Source organism: Ixodes scapularis, unplaced genomic scaffold, assembly GCF_016920785.2.
Source record: "Ixodes scapularis isolate PalLabHiFi unplaced genomic scaffold, ASM1692078v2 PGA_scaffold2__306_contigs__length_199485367, whole genome shotgun sequence".
Lineage (NCBI taxonomy): Eukaryota > Metazoa > Arthropoda > Arachnida > Ixodida > Ixodidae > Ixodes > Ixodes scapularis.
Genome location: NW_024609857.1, coordinates 28,208,669 through 28,220,558, shown reverse-complemented (window position 1 = coordinate 28,220,558; position 11,890 = coordinate 28,208,669).

The window sequence follows — 11,890 nt, the reverse complement described above, 5'->3', positions numbered from 1 at the left end:
AGGAACCCCCTTGAAGGTTCTTAAAATAACTCAAGAAAAAAAGTGTCTGTCTGTGTGTGTGTAAGTGTGTGTGTGCGCGTGCGTGAGTGCGTGTGCGTGTGCGCGTGTGTGTAAGGGGGATGCTGCATAACCGGGATGGTTCGTTTCCCACACCTCGCACACAATTAGAAACATTCGATTGAACCTGCAATTGCCTTTCCTAATTCAATACCATTAATCCTCGGAAGAAGGACCACAACATTTTCAAAGGTTTTCTGTGTCTCGTTTTAGACGCATCGAATGAGAGAGGTCTGACTGGAAACGACGCCATTGCCGAACTGCGAATATAGCTGATGTGCTTTAAGCCGTTCAGGAAAGCGATTCGCGAAAACAACGGCCAGTCAAGCTAAATCCCTCGGGCTCGTCAATTTAGTCCTTCAGCTTGAACGGCTTGAGCTATCGTAACAGGTTTCAACTGCTTGAAATATTACCAGCTCTGACCTGATAGGAAAGGTTTATGTGGCACCATTCTCTAACAATGCGCCTCTTATCCGGCTTGAAACCGAAATCCCCCTCGCTGCTGACGAGCTAGCTGAAGAAGCTCCCGGGCATTCTTAGCTGCTGCCGCGTCACCGCAACACCTGTTGCAGTTGATCGGTTATCCGAAATAGGAACACAATAGGGCGTGTATAAAAGAGAGTGTTCTGAGTTTACATAATGGTCTTGTCTAGAGTGCCTTCATGTGCGCTTCGCATAGAGTGATGCCAACTGCCTGTTTCCCTTTCCCACACCCTCTTCCACCGCCATTTTGTTTCTGTCATTGTTTCCCCGTGCGCCGGAAAGTGGCCTTTGTGTCCATCGGTAATGCCATCCGAGGGGGAAAATGCTAATCCTCCCTCCGTGGGTTCCACAACGCTGCTCCGAACTTCTGAGATATGGTGCTTGTTTCCGGGAGGGTTATAAGCCCTACGGATTATCGCCGAGGAACAAAATGGCTGCTGGTTTTTCGGCGAGTGGTGTTACAAAGGGTGGCATCACCCTAGCAAAGCGCACATGAAGGCTCCCTAGTCTTGTCGCTTTCGCCTTAGCCACTGACGAAGAATTCCTGGATCAGTTAGCTCTTTTGGAGTTGTTCCAGCACTTGACGTCACGAATCCAAAGGACATCGCAGCACTTTACGTCACAAATGTAGAAGGCAGCGCCTACGCAACCATAGCCCGAAGAAGCGTCTGGTCATTCTTAGCTACTGGCGTGTTGTTTCCACGCGTGTTGTAATCAATCATTGCTCCGAGATAGAAACACAACAGGGTCTGTATAAAAAAAAAAAAAGAAAAAAAAATAAAGCTTAGCATTAGTTGACATTATGGTCTTGTGGTTTTTGCCTAGACGACTCTGAATGACAATCATTCGGTGCTTTGCCGAATTACTGAATTTTGAAGCGGTTTGTGCCGCTGCTCAAAAAAGGCGACCGCTTGTCTCTAAAAGCTACAGGCCAAATTCGCTGATGTTAGCATCGTGCAAGCTATTAGAACGTGTTATTTCTAATATGCTCAGTGACTTTCCAAATAAAAATAATCGCCACAAACTAAAGAATACACGCATTAACGTGAAATTAGTAGCCTACAATACGCTTGTGAGACTTATACTTGAATATGTAAGTATAGTGTGGGATCCTCTAACTCAAAAAATACATAGACAAGCTAGAAAGAGTTCCAAGGCGGGCAGTTAGACTCATTTGCCGTAAGTTCAAATGGTCGGACTCTCCTTCCTCCCTAACGCAAATGAATAAATTTGAATTGCTGCGGGAACGAAGAAAAATAGCAGGGCTTACGTTTCTGTTTCTTCTGGCAAATTATCAGCTTTCTATTAATCGTAACGGATACCTAAAACCCATAACTACTAGACAAACAAGACATAACCAACCATCAATTCACTGACCCCTTACTTATGCTCACACCAATCTTTTGAATCTTTTTTGCAAGGACGAATATTGATTGGAATTCCCTTCGTACACAGAAAGTTTCCTCTTCCCATTTAATGACTGCATACGTTTCTTATTGATACGTTTCGTTTTACTGCTGGTTGCTTCTTGTGTTTGTGTATATTTTTTGTTGGATTTTTGTGACGATATTATGGTGTATATTTTTTTGTAATGCGGGCTATATATTTTGTTTTCACTCCTCTTTGGACCATCATGACCTCCAGTGTGTTTTCAATATAAATAAATAAATAAAAATAATTAATCCTGGGGGAACTCAATCTCGTGTTGACAGCATGGGGGGTTTGGGGCACGTGATCAGGATCGAAGCCCGATCATATTGCCTTATTAAATCATCCGCGCTGATTAGAAAGCGTGTGGGTCCTCTCGCAATTTGCATAACGGACGGACACAACAACAACTTCGTTTTCCGAAAAATGTAACCTCACAGAAATAGCGCAACTTACCGGATTTGATGTCGACTTGTATGTCTAACCGACTAGTGCGACAGAAGTATAGGTCTGCTTTGAACGCAATTTGACTTCAAAGCGGAGCTCGAATTTGTGTGTTTCTTGCACAGGGGTTGCGATAACGTCAAATCTAATTGGCTGACTGAAAACGAAATAGTGGGTGGACCTCAAGGCGTTTAGCATCGAGGCATATGCATTAACCTTTCAATCAAAGCCAATGAGAATTCGGCGTCGTTCTGATGTCGCCGCCACTCCTGCGCAAGAAGCAGACGTCTTAAGCGCGATCCAAACCAACGCTTCTTTTTGCGGCTGTAGGTCGTGCGCGCCCCGGATGTGACGTATTTCGTGACGTTTTTGCTGTTTCCGGCGCGCTTTCTGAGTCAGAACCAACGTTACTATACTTCGTTTCAGCTTCGGTCCGAGCGCGGCCGATGTTATGAGCCGAAGGGCCAATCAAACAGCGAAAGAGGCACGACGTCATGGCGTGCTCTCAGCAGTTGATAGGACCAGCCGGTGTTCGCCGTCTCTCTGTGCGTGCTCCTCCGCCGGCTAGTCTTATCAAGCGCGGAGAGCACGCCATGACGCTGCGCTTTTTGCGGTGTTTGATTGGCCCTTCGGCTCATAACATAACCCGCGCTCGGAGCGAACCTGAGACGAAGTATAAAACACTCACTTGGGAAACTCCCATAGAGACAGATTTAAAAGAAATGGCCCCAATCTGTCTCCGATCACCGAGCTAATGGCGAACACAACGCCACCATTTCTCCCGCAGCGGCCACTCGAGGAACTGCACGTGACTTCTATTATGGATCTAAGAACAGATGCAGCGGTAGAGGTTACAGGGGTGCCACCCCCGTCTCCCCAGTGGACGCGCCGCGTTCAACTGCCGAAGTTAAAATGCACCTAGGTCTGGACGCGCTACCTGAAAGGCCCGCTGAGGCATGGTTGTATAAAAACAATATTAATTGTGCCGCAAAACCTTGCGAACTAAAGATAATAAAAACATCACGCGCCCATCATTTGGTACTAAACTCCAATAAATTTCATGCAAACAGAGTCTTTTCCGTTTTGTTTTTACGCAAAAATAGGCTTTCAAAAAGCTCAGGGCGACCACAGTACAGACAAACGATAAAGAGTGGCGCTGTTGTCACTTTTAGCTCGGTCTCGGTGGACGCCAGCGGCCCAGGTTTCGACGGCGAGTTTCCCAACTGAGTGTTTTAGTAACGTTGGTCAGAACCGTGCCCTTTGGTTTGGACGGGCCAGCATCGGCAAGCGCGCACGAGCGCACTCTGGCGGTCACCTTCCTCGCGTCGGAAACGAGGGGAAAATTCATAGATGCAGCCATACTCGCAAGCAAGCAAAGTGCAACTGCGACAGGCTGGCCGGCCAGACGGCGAAGAAACGCGGAGCCGGAACTAGCTTGCCCTCCACCGATTGGCCGGGACACAGGAGCGCCCTACTACGTCACCGCGCGTTTTTGTGCGCGTTGAGAAAGAAGTTGAAATCAACCAACTTTTTTATGCGCGCCCGGAAGGAGCGAAGAACCGGCGCGACGTCACGAAATACGTCACATCCGGGGCGCGCACGACCTACAGCCGCAAAAAGAAGCGTTGGTATGGATCCCGCTTTACTCTCCGCATAGGCGTCCTGCGTTGCCCAGGAGGCGCTGCAAAAAAGGACTTGTCAGGACTTGCTTTGGGCAGTGCAAACTTGAGACTCTCAAACTGTCACACTTGCAGAAGCGTGCCTGCTCTGGTGCGGAACGCGAACACGAAAAAAATACGAAGAAAAAAAAAACATTCCAAAGCAGTTGAAGCACAGGTCAAAACAAATATGATAAGAGCGTGAAGATGTTTATACGTCACCACCAAAGATAAGAGACGCGTACCCTAGGGGTGGTGGCATGAATCTATAACTTTCGGTTGTCCAGCGGCGTTGAATCTAACCGATCTAGAACGTCCAGCATTGCTTATTTGTTCTTCAGCACTGCACAGAAAAAAAAAGAAAAAAAAACACACAAACGCCGAAGGCGCCACAACTAGTAGTTCGAGGCCCAATCAGGTGAGCTTGTGCTACTCAAAATGAGGGCACCACAGTTTGTTCGAAGTTTCAGCGCAGGAGGCCCATTCTCCGTCTTACGTATACGGTGCCCTAAACGCGTGTCCGACTGGTGCGTGTTTACCGCGTACAAAACCGCTGTTCCCTCCATTTCCGCCTGATGACGTCATAAAAGTGTCATGCTTTCACCGACCGCGATCCTAGCGGTGTAACATCAGCGACACTGCATGTGGCAGACGACTGTTCTGTGGCGGAAGGTCCCTTTCTTGCTTGGACAGTCCACGGAAGCTCCGCGAACCAAGAAGTTTGGACGCCGAGACGAAAGCGACGCTCACGTTCGCTCGTGCTTTTCGCCAGCAGTTCCATAAGCCACCGCCAGGATCGCGACATCCGACGACGCGACACTCCGGCTTTTGTGACGCCATTCATTTGCCATTTCGGGCCCACTTTTCTGACGCATGTGCGGAATAGGAGGCTAAACACACACCCTGGAGTAACACGTGTACCCCTCGGCTCCGTAGTTTCACCTTACGATGAACCGCACAGGAAGCTTCGCGCCATCAGAGCCAATCTATTGCATGTGCGCGTCTCACGGGAGCTTCGCGCACCAAAGCGCGGAACGCGTAGTCACGTGATCCATTTGAGGAGGTGGATTGACTGAGTTGGCTCGAAGAGTGTACTGCGGTTGTAACGTGGACTGCATTGGTCAGTGTTAGATTACGTTATATAAGCTTGTCTAAAAATCTTAAATATTAAATAATTGTTGGTTTATTTTTTCGCACCATGTTTTTCATCTTTTCAGGCTCTTAAAAAAAGGCGTGTGCAAAACGTTTTTAGCTAGTGCAAGAATGTTTTTATGCTTTTTAAATAATTTAAAATTAGTGTTATTCAAATGAATCTGGAGACGCAGGATGTGCAGCTTCGTCTGAGTTGCACCCTAAATGTATTTTCGAGTTTTTTTTTTTCTAAGCTCGGGAGTAATGCGGAAGATAACTTGTCTACCGATCTTATCCGTAGAAATAAAATAATCTTGATATATTCTTGTGCCGAGGGCACGGACTCGCGGCTTCTTTGTTGTTTGTTTTGTTTGTCTCCTCTTCGTTGGCGATTGTCCCTCGAAGGGTTTGCATCTGTTTGTCTCGAAGCAGCCATCTCGGCACACCGAAAGCGGAGCAGCCCAAAACTACGCTTAGATGGGAGACTATGACGTCGTAAACACGATGCAATCAGGTGATCACGTGATGGGGTCGTGCGGCGACAAGGATCGGCGATTCGTAAAATCTTACGTCAGCTGGCACGATGATCTAAGGCATCAGGAACGGGGTTGCGTGGTTGGTGTGACTCTATGTCCCGGAACTCCAGCTTACCTGATCACGTAACCTTCATTAGTGGTGAGATCACGTAGCCTACGGTTATTGCGTGATCGGGTAGGGATTACAGATGACGTAATCTATGGTGAATACATGATCACGTAAGCTAATGGGCTTCGCTGATTACATAACCTTTAGGAAATGCGTAATCACGTGACGCTACGTGACGCTGCGTGATCCCTACTAGCAATGACTACGGTAACCTAAAGCCGGGGTCACACTACTCATACATCGTACAAACGACAGTCTGCAAACAGGAGTCACCGCATTATCCGTGGTTCGAATGCCACGTTCCGAATTTTCTCCTTGAACTCAGTGACAGATGACATTCGAAGCGCGGATCTCGCGATGATTCGCGTTCGAATCGATATGCGGACTGCCTATTGTATGATGTACAAGCAGTGCGACCACAGCGTTGTTTTGACTCGTCCAGAATTTCCCCATGAAATGTGACGGGTAAAGGGCAAATTTTTTTTTTCATTTAAATGTTTATTTTGTTATTGACAAATCTGAAGATCTTGAATTGCTTCTTCACAACACCAATGTCTTAATTTTGACGTTATGCTAAGCGAGACATAATAGAGTGATGAGCCTTGTTATTTTATTTTTTAATATGGAGCATTTTGTTTTAAACTACCCGCATAAAAGGGGTCGCGGTGTATTGATACAAACTAGGGGTCATTTGAAGATAGTTGAAAGTCCAGATTTTACTAAAACGGTTTCAGATTATGAAATTATCATGCTGCATAATGACACCTACATATTCTGTTTCGTGTACCAACCTCCTGACGGTTATATTTCTTGTTTTCTTAATTTGTTTGGAAACCCTGTTGAATTTTGCTTGTGTGAGCAAGCGTAGGTTGTACGCAACTGGAGACTTGAATACTGATATCCTCGGTACTTTGAATGTTAGAGCCATGTTATTAGGCTTATGGGTTTTGAAATGTCATTACTAAACCGACGCGTGTGAGTTGCAGTTTGTCCACTACTATAGATCTATTGATAGCGAAATGTGATGTAGAGCGTATCACGGCCGGTGTGTTAGTCTCGGATATTAGGGATCACGTTCTTACTGTTTGATTTTTTTTTTTCATATATGATAGACAAAAACTTGTTAACACTCAAACTTCTTTTCGTGTTGAGAACATTACACAAAAGACATTAGAACACTTCGGGACCGATGTTCCAAACTTCGAGTGAAGTATTATCTATCAAGGGGAAAGTGTGGGCGATGATCCACAGTATAATATATCTGAAAAACTTCCGTACCGGCAAATTTGTAAAAACAAGAAAACACGTAAGCCCAGTGTCACGCGGGAATTATTGCATAAGATACGCATTTATATTAAACTATTTAATTAGTTGAAAAATTGTAAAAAAATTGTCGGCGTTTAAAGGTTTAAGAAAATATCGCAACGTTCAACAGAAACACGCCAAACAAAATTACTATCATAGAAAATTCAACGAAATCAATAAAGGGACATTCTCTAGCGCAATCTAAACAATGTGCTGCGTCCAACAGCTAAAACACTTATTGAAGGTATAACACTAAATAGAACATCTATAACTACTGATGCCCTGACTAATAAATTTAATGTATGTATTGTAAATTTAGTCCCGTCCGCTGGTCTTATATTACCAGCTGTGAAACGCGCCACAAATTGTAACATAAATGACTCAATGTTAATTTTTCCAACGACCGAAAGTGAGGTCATCAACGTGTTTGCTAACCTAAAAAATAGTAAATCCCGCGATATAAATTAGATGCAAATTAAGCCGATTAATTATGTAATTGGCCTTCTTGGTTCTCCGTTAACACACATATTCAACATGGCCTTTGACTCTGCACATTTTTGAGACAGGTGTGAGTTGCAAAAGTAACGGTATTGCACAAGGGAGGCGACGTGAATAACCTGTCGAACTATCGGCCCATATCAATCCTTCCTGTATTTTCTGAAGAACTAGAAAAATAATTCATTCGCGACAAACTAAATTTCTTGATAAACATAACGTTTTTTTTTTTCTTCCTCGCAATATGGCTTTGAAAGAACATGTGCTCTCAAACGGCTTACGTAAAAAAAAAAAAAATTAATTATTGTTGATGCTTTCGAACGCCAAATTTTAGCACTCAGGATATTTATTAATCTTTCTAAGGCGTTTGACGTCATAAACCATGCTTTACTCGGTAATAAACTAGACAGATATGGCGTTCGAGGAACAGCGGCATCACTAATTCAATCATGTCTTAAAGATCGCGCACAATGTGTTTACTACAAGACGCGTTTATCATGTTTTAGATTCATGCACTCTGATATATATATAAATGAAGTGTTTCTCATTTACCATGCAGTTGAACAAATAGCGCATGAGGACCATATGTTTTTATTTTTCGTGGGTATGAAGCTCGACAAACTGGATGGCGAGGCTAATATTTATCTCACCTCTGCAAAAGCATGGACTGACTCAAATTATCTAAAAGTTAGCACGACTAAAACTAAAAAAGTTCTATTTAGCCCAAGAAACAATTCAGTATCTTTATGAACAAGCATAATTCTGTATAATAAGATACTAGATTTTGTTCCCGGTATTAAATCTCTGGGCGTCTATTTTTCACAAAACCTGACATGGGGGTGCTATTTAATCATGTATTGACTAAACTAAATTTAATGAATGAAATAATGAATGAACATCTGTATCTACTACCAAAATGCGCTAAAAGGACTTATATATAATTTCTTGCTTCTACCTGACATAACTTAAAGTCTCGTGATATGGCGATCTATTACTAAACGGAACAGTCATAGACTGATAACTCCGCGCAAAAAAAGAAAAAATACAAAAAAAGTCTGTGAGCATGATAGCAAATGTGTCATGTCTACCTACACGCAAAAAATATTTTAGTGAACTTCATATAATTCGTACCCCTTTCCTCTATGATTTTTGTACAGCCTGCATTTAGCAAGAAATATGACTTTATTGCAGATGTTCAATTTGAGCACACAGCTAGGTGTACTTGCTCCAGGAGTGGTAACTACGCTTCTCATGCCCTCAAAGTCTTTGCGAAAATGTCTGATCCAAGGTTCATTGATGACGCTCAGCAAGTTTATATTTATAACCATATTCCTATTTTCCCTAATTAAAAAGTTATTTTTGTCGTTTTTTAGTTAACTAGCTAACTAACTAATAAGTATCGCGCATTTTCTGAAGTCCGCCACCACGCTTAATGCTGTTCCGAGAAATTTATCATTTTACCCCGTATACACTAATTTTAGGAATTTTTCGTCCCACTTACGTGAAATACCCTCTTTATAAAAAAGCCTTCGTACAGTGGATTTACTTTCCTTTCGTCAATCGTTCGATAACTTGCAGTGGGAAATCGTTGCATGTGATAACACAGCTGCGCTGGCCAACCAAAGTCACAGCGTAAATTGGAGTCCCGACTTCGTTTTTCTTAGAATTTGTGTTTCAGTATAGTTCATTCTGTGTTTCTACAATAGTGCCTTTATTGAAAAGTTATTAGGGGGGAGGGGGGGAGGAGGGAGCCTCGTCAAGCTTCTTCGTGCAACTTTTTCTCCTGTCCCCTCACTCCTCTTGAGTGAAAATAAAGACGATTATTGGCATCATGGTATCATATTAAACCTAAACCTGGTATCTCAAAGTCACGACACACGGCCCCGTTGCCTTACTCCTATTTACTAACAGCATTTTTTTCACTCCCCGAAACCAATGTTTAATATGTTCTAGACAACTTTAAACGGCCCTCCTTGAATACTCTATCCTGTATATTGCGGGACATTGTAAATTTGTTTTTAAAAATTTGGTAATGGCTTATTTTGTTGAGTTTTTTAATGTTGCTCGCACCACGCACTTCTTCGTTTTTCAAAAACAACAATCTCACTCCAGCGGTAACCCCTGTTGAGTGGGAAAACGAATAAATTTAATGTGACCTGTCGTCACTCAGGTCTTCACTTTCTCCCTATCTTGTCCCGCGTATCCTGTTATAACCGCATGCGACGTGCCCGAAAATTCTCACGATTAGCAGTATCTTCCGCATTATCCACAGAATATTTCGGACGTAAAATAAGGTTAAATGCTGAATAAATCAAATTTCAGCACGAATAACATTTAGCTCTGCAACAGAACAACCATTGCTCAAATTCACACTTCTACTGCACGTATAACAAGCACGTGCCGTCCCATTCGTTGATTACAAATTAATATAAGGTTGGAAGAACGCGCAGGGGTCGCTAAAAAGGCTATCGCATTAAAGAAATCTCGTGCGCTTAGGCGGCGCCAAGGCTCGTGTTTCATAATTTGGGCTTTTCTAAAAAAAGAAGAAAAAACAAACAAGCATTTCCGTTTGAGTTGCTAAACATTCTTTTATTTAGAGCCTTATTTAAACACCTCCGGGTCAACTACCTCAGCACTAAGCAATAAATGAACGAAATAATGTAACTCGTTTAACGAGACCTATGCGAAGCGCAGATCCGTATCGAGGGATAGTGGGTAGACCTCAAGGTCGCGTGCTTTGAAGTCTACGCACTATCCGTCAATTAGAGCCAATCAGAGGTCGGCGTTCTGACGTCATCACAACCCTTGCAAAAGAAGCAGACGAAATTGCGCTCCTCATAGCGTTATTTCAGAGAAACATAACTCCTAGAGTGTATTCAACTGTGGTGCCACTAAATGGAGCGCAAAAGACAAAGACAAGAACAGAACACGAACAAGGCGCTGAATTTGCTGTCATTTTATCAATAACATATTCCTCGTCTTTTGCGCTGAATTTGTAGTCATGGATTACCACCTAGCCCAAATCTCAACCCTAGCGCATTATACTGCTTGTACGAAAAGACATTTTTACATTGTGTTTGGCTATTTCGTTTCATTACAAGAAAAAATGTTTTTTTTTTCTTGTACAAAAGCATTGGTGTTGTTTCATAAAGTGCTGCTTGCTGAAATGCACACGTTTTACGATTACCTTCAAATCACTGGGCGACTACTACAGGAATGTCAGATCGTAGTCTTTTCAAAATGCATGGTCCAAAACAGTTTCACGCAGACTTGCCTCGTAGGTCGCGTCCCGTCTTAAAGGCTTTGTTCTAACTTCCTCTAAATTAGGAAACTGAGAGAAGTTTTCAGTTGTCATGGCAACTAACTCCACAGCCGTTCCCCTCTGTTAGGTGCTCACCCAACCGTGACTAACTGCCCTCGCGGGTGTAACCTCTCCGTTTTACGAGCTTGGCTTTTTTGTATAACTCGAGTTAGGTGCTACGTGAAAAAAAGAATTTGCTTACATATTAAGTGTTGTCCGTCCTGACTTCGGTTACGGCTGCGTGAGCCAGTGGCGTAGAATTTTTTCTTCGGAGACCGTTTTGAAGACAGGGCTCATATTAAAATATATAAAGATTCTTAGAACTTGTAGTATTTCAGTCAAAATGTCATGCTAACAACAAACCTGGATCAATATGTACTTTTACTATTATTGTAAATATCTCAGAACCGATTGTCTTTTTTTGTTGTTGTTTTATATGACGGTACAACGCCTGGACTATGTAAAAAAGCGAGACTAAAATTTAGAACATGATATCTTTGTCGAAGGTGTGTAATATTGTCGATAAGAATTGAACTTTTGAATATGTTCATGCGCAAAGAAGCTTGTGCAACACGCTCTTTCTATTTTGATATAATTTGTAGTTATGAACAAACCTTTACGTAGTCCGGCAAAATGTAAGAGTGTGCTAAAACGCGTCACTACTAAGGCGCGCAAAACATTAATTTCGTGGAGTGTCTGGACCCACACTTTCGACGTAAACCGCCCGTAAACATAGATGACCTGATATAAACCGGAGTTTATTTTGTGTGCATGCCTTTTCTGATCCTACTATAAGAGTACTATTGAAAATATAAACTTATTCCGTGTCCAAACCTCAAAATGGTTAGATGGTCTCTGATTTCCCATCCCTTCGTTTAATAAGGCAAGGTCGGAGGTTGCCATCACATTGCATGCCTGAAATTATGCGGCCATAACAATATGT